Genomic DNA, 5,817 nt, shown 5'->3' with positions numbered 1-5,817 from the left:
CACAGGCTGGCACTAGTAGCAGGCTGGCCTGGCAACTAAAATTAAATAACACTAGCCGACTGATGTAAAAGTTTTTTTTTTTACAAAATTTACACTAATGTTACAACAGATAGGAGTGGTGGCACTGAGGATGGAAGTAGGCACAGTATATGCTGGGAGCCTGACACACAGGCTGGCACTAGTGGCAGGCTGGCCTGGCAACTACAATTAAATAACACTAGCAGACTGATGTAAAAAAAAATAAAAAAAATTTTTTTTTTAATTTTTTTACACTAATATTACACCAGATATGAGTGGTGGCACTGAGGCTGGCAGTGGCAGGCTGGCCTGGCAACTGCAATTAGATTACACTAGCAGACTGATGTAAACGTTTTTTATAAAAAAATTTACACTAATGTTACACCAGATAAGAGTGGTGGAAAACAGAGCAATTAGGCACAGTATATGCTGTGGGCCTGACACACAGGCCTGATGGAAAATGAAATTAGATTACACTAGCAAACTGATGTAAAAGTTTTTTTTTTTTTAAATTTACACTAATGTTACACCAGTTATGAGTGGTGGCACAGAGCAATTAATCACAGTATATGCTGTGGGCCTGGCACACAGGCCTGATGGAAAATGAAATTAGATTACACTAGCAAACTGATGTAAAAGTTTTGTTTTTTTAAATTTACACTAATGTTACACCAGATATGAGTGGTGGCACAGAGCAATTAATCACAGTATATGATGGCGGCCTGACACACAGGCCTAATGGAAAATGAAATTAGATTACAATAGCAAACTGATGTAAAAGTTTATTTTTTTTAAATTTACACTAATGTTACACCAGATATCAGTGGTGGCACAGAGCAATTAATCACAGTATATGCTGTGGGCCTGACACACAGGCCTGATGGAAAATGAAATTAGATTACACTAGCAAACTGATGTAAAAAAAAATATATATTTTTAAATTTACACTAATGTTACACCAGATATGAGTGGTGGCACAGAGCAATTAATCACAGTATATGCTGTGAGCCTCACACACAGGCTGACAGGCAGGCAAATGCAATTAGATTACAAAAAAAAAAAAAGACTGAAGTTCTAGCCCTAAAAAGGGCTTTTTGGGCTGAAGTTCTAGCCCTAAAAAGGGCTTTTTGGGGTGCTGTCCTTACAGCAGAGATTAGATGAGTTCTTCAGGACTGTAGTGGACACTGAATACACTAGCCTAGCTATCAATTTCCCTATAAAATAACCAGCAGCAGCACTACTAAACCTCCTCTCACTAAGAATGCAGGATCGTAATGAATCTAAAATGGCTGCTGCCCAGGAGCTGGGAGGGTCTGGGAGGGAATGTCTGCTGCTGATTGGCTGAAATGTGTCTGCAGACTGTGAGATACAGGGTCAAAGTTTCCTCAATGATGACGAATAGGGGGCGGATCGAACATCGCATATGTTCGCCCACCGCAGCGAACACAAACAAGCTAAGATCGCCGGGAACTGTTCTCCGGCGAACTGTTCGTGACATCACTACCCACAGGAAGACGTCGAGGAGTCTTATTATGTGCACAAACTGAGCAGGAGGCAACATTTGAGCTTTACCTTTGAAATGAATTGTGTACAAATCAACTTTCTGGACTTGACTTTGAAAGGAACTGATGGACACAATGTATCGATGAGTGTATACCGTAAGCCCATATCAGGCAACACCTTGTTGCACGGCAATAGTAGCCATCCAAAGCAAATTAGATTTGCAGTTGCAAAAGGGCAATTTTACAAGGCTTAAGAGGAATTGTTCCAGTCAAGCAGATTTTGAAAGGGAAGCTAAAACACTCACAGGAAGGTTAAGGGAGAGAAAATATCCTTTACATGACATAATGAGAGCCAGGAAGTCAGTGGAACATACAGAAAGAAAGGTCTTGTTACAGGATAAACCAAAAGTAACAGCCCCCAAAACATCTCAGGGAGTATATTTTGTAACTGAACCCAGTGCACAATAACAGAAAGTTTGTGGGATAGTCAAGAGACACTTTCTACTCCTAGCGGCTGATGAGAGACTGGTGAAAACCATCAAATTGGGCATTAAATGCTCATATAAGAAAAGCAGCACATTAGGTAGTATTCTGGCACCCACTGAACTCAAAAAGATTAAGAATAGCAGTAATTCTTGGTTGAGACATGTCGGCATGTATAAATGTGGCAGCAGACGCTGCAAACCTTGTGACTATGTACAGATCACCAAAAGTTTTGTTTCTTCAGTCACTGGTCAAAGTTTTGAGATCCAGACATGTATCAACTGTACTGCTAGTAATGTCATTTATCTCATCACCTGCATACAGTGCAATTTGCAATATGTAGGTCTCACATCCAGAGATATGAAATCCAGAATAAGGGATCACCTGTCCACCTTTAATGTAGGGAAAGCGACAACACCCCTGGTGCAACATTTTCATGACAAACATGAAAACAATCTGAATTCGTTCAGATGGTGTATAATTGAAAAAGTAGTGCTTCCCAGCAGAGGTGGCAATTTGGATCAACTACTGGGTAAGTAGTCTTTTGGATGTTTAAATTAGATACTAGGATACCCAAAGGCCTCAACTCCAAATTTGACCTGATATATTATTGGGAATAATTTATATACCACACCGATATTATTATCATTTTCTAGTAGTGGTTTCTATGTATTTTTCCCTCATTTTCCCACACACAATTCAATTTATTTAGTGTTTCCATGCATTCATACTCAATATCTTTATCAAATATTCAATCATTAATATTTAATATCTATTCCAGCTTTTTTCAAGTTGGTACACAGAGTACATGCATTTATAATGTAATTTACCTTATGAATTCTGTTTTTTTTGTCCTTTTTTTTTTTTGATGTATCATTTAGAGTTCTGTGTGTGTGTGTGTGTGTGTGTGTGTGTGTGTGTGTGTATATATATATATATATATATATATCATTATACTTTGATACCTTTTTGTAGTATTGCAATGAACTTTTGAAATTGTATCCAATGAATTTATATATTTTTTTTCCTTACCACTATTAGCTATTTGATCACTATTCCCCTTTATATAAAAAAAAATTCTCTTTTTACGTACTAGTTCGATTTACACTTAATTCAGCAGGCGTGTCTTTGATTTTATTACCAATCAGATTTGTGCATGTATTTTAAATTACTTGTAAGGCACAGCATCTACAGGCTATGACTACGGCTAACCAGTTGAAACGCTTAAGCCCAGGTGCTGCGTCTGCTATGTGTCTATGTTGGAGGTTCCATGTATATTTTTTAAATTAAATTCATTAAAACATATATATTTTTTATTCTACTAAGGAGAATCCAGCCCTTTCTTTATTTCCTACAATGTATCCAGTTCTATTGGATTGCTCCTAGCAGAGTTCCTGTTGGACTGGCTTGACCCCTCCCCCCGACGCTTACAGTGGATTCCCCGAGTGAACAACAGAACGAGTGTATCGCTCAAGGAGGAGGACCTCCGTGACTGAGGTGTTGTTACCTTAGTTGAACCCACCCGAATTGGTGAGAGCCGGTCAGATTAGCTGACAAAGGGTGGTGGATTCATGGAATAAACTTCCATTTGAGGTGGTAAACACAAAGACTGTAAAGGAATTTAAAAATGCCTTGGACATGCATAAGGCTATCCTAAGGAAAAAGTAACATGTAATATGGGTAGACTTGATGGGCCTTTTTGGTTCTTATCTACCATCAAATTCTATGTTTTTATGTTGATTTCGGTGTTCCAGTCTCTCCCCGAATGCCTAGGTGGTAAGTGTGTCAGAGCAAGTGTGCTGAACCAAGGAGGAGCATCGGAGGAGCATCTTCGTGGCTGAGACGTGTTTACCTCAGCCGAAGAATGCCAGGACAGGTGAGAGAGGCGATTAGCCACAGTTTCCCCTTTAATTGTTTACACTGCAATACAGCTGCACACTCACACTTGGCTATAGCAGAGTTTATCATCCAAGTACATATTGGATAAAGTTTAGATTGAATATTCTATCGACACAGGGTGTGAGAGGTTAATGCAGCCACAGGGCACCTAATAGGGTGTATTCACAGTTACAGTGAATTAGGAGTACTAATTATCCCTCCAACTCTCTTGCTTTCCTATTACAGAAGGCAACATATGCAGCAACATCAGAACGAAGACCTGGCCACCAGAATTGTCGAGTGACAGACCAAATAATTTGGTTCTTGCCTGGGTGACCTGCAGCTTTAGTATACTGGTAAGTGTTATAACAAATATAATTGGTGGCACTAGTTGGCAAGTGGGCCTGGCACACACGCTGGCAGGCAGGCAACTGCAATTCGATTGCACTAGCAGACTGATGTTTCACAGTCAAAAAAAGTTTTTTAAAAAAATATTTACACTACTGTTATAACAAATATGAGTGGTGGTACTAGTTGGCAAGTGGGCCTGGAACACACGCTGGCAGGGAGGCAACTTCAATTAGATTACAATAGCAGACTGATGTTTCACAGTCAAAATTTTTTTTTTAAAATATTTACACTACTGTTATAACAAATATGAGTGGTGGTACTAGTTGGTAAGTGGGCCTGGCACACACGCTGGCAGGCAGGCAACTTCAATTAGATTACACTAGCAGACTGATGTTTTACAGTCAAAAAAGTTTTTTTTTAAATATTTACACTACTGTTATAACAAATATGATTGGTAATACTAGTTGGCATGTGGGCCTGGCACACACGCTGGCAGGCAGGCAACTACAATTAGATTACACTAGCTGAATGATGTTTCACAGTCCAAAAAGTATTTTTTTTTAATATTTACACTACTGTTATAACAAATATGAGTGGTGGCACTAGTTGGCAAGTGGGCCTGGCAAACACACTGGCAGGCAGGCAACTGCAATTAGATTGCACTAGCTGACTGATGTTTCACAGTCAAAAAAGTTTTTTATGAAATATTTACACTACTGTTACAACAAATATGAGTGGTGCCACTAACTTGGCAAGTGGGCCTGGCACACACGCTGGCAGGAAGGCAACTTCAATTAGATTACACTAGCTGAATGATGTTTCACAGTCCAAAAAGTATTTTTTTTTTAATATTTACACTACTGTTATAACAAATATGAGTGGTGGCACTAGTTGGCAAGTGGGCCTGGCAAACACGCTGGCAGGCAACTTCAATTAGATTACACTAGCAGACTGATGTTTCACAGTCAAAAAAGTTTTTTTTTTAAATATTTACACTACTGTTATAACAAATATGATTGGTGGCACTAGTTGGAAAGTGGGCCTGGCACATACGCTGGCAGGCAGGCAGGCAACTGCAATTAAATAACACTAGCAGACTGAAGTAAAAAAAAATTAAAAAAAAATTTACACTAATGTTACTACAGATAGGAGTGGTGGCACTGAGGATGGAAGTAGGCACAGTATATGCTGCGAGCCTGACACACAGGCTGGCACTAGTGGCAGGCTGGCCTGGCAAATACAATTAAATAACACTAGCAGACTGATGTAAAAGTTTGTTTTTTTAAATTTACACTAATGTTACATCAGATAGGAGTGGTGGCACTGAGGATGGAAGTAGGCACAGTATATGCTGCGAGCCTAACACACAGGCTGGCACTAGTGGCAGGCTGGCCTGGCAACTACAATTAAATAACACTAGCAGACTGATTTAAAAAAAAAATTTAAAAAAATTTACACTAATGTTACACCAGATATGAGTGGTGGCACTGAGGCTGGCAGTGGCAGGCTGGCCTGGCAACTGCAATTAGATTACACTAGCAGACTGATGTAAAAGTTTTTTTAAAAAAATTCACACTAATGTTAC

This window comes from Bombina bombina, chromosome 5, assembly GCF_027579735.1.
Source record: "Bombina bombina isolate aBomBom1 chromosome 5, aBomBom1.pri, whole genome shotgun sequence".
In the NCBI taxonomy this organism is placed as follows: Eukaryota; Metazoa; Chordata; class Amphibia; order Anura; family Bombinatoridae; genus Bombina; species Bombina bombina.
The sequence above is the reverse complement of the archived record's forward strand: the minus strand, read 5'-3'. Positions refer to the sequence as shown.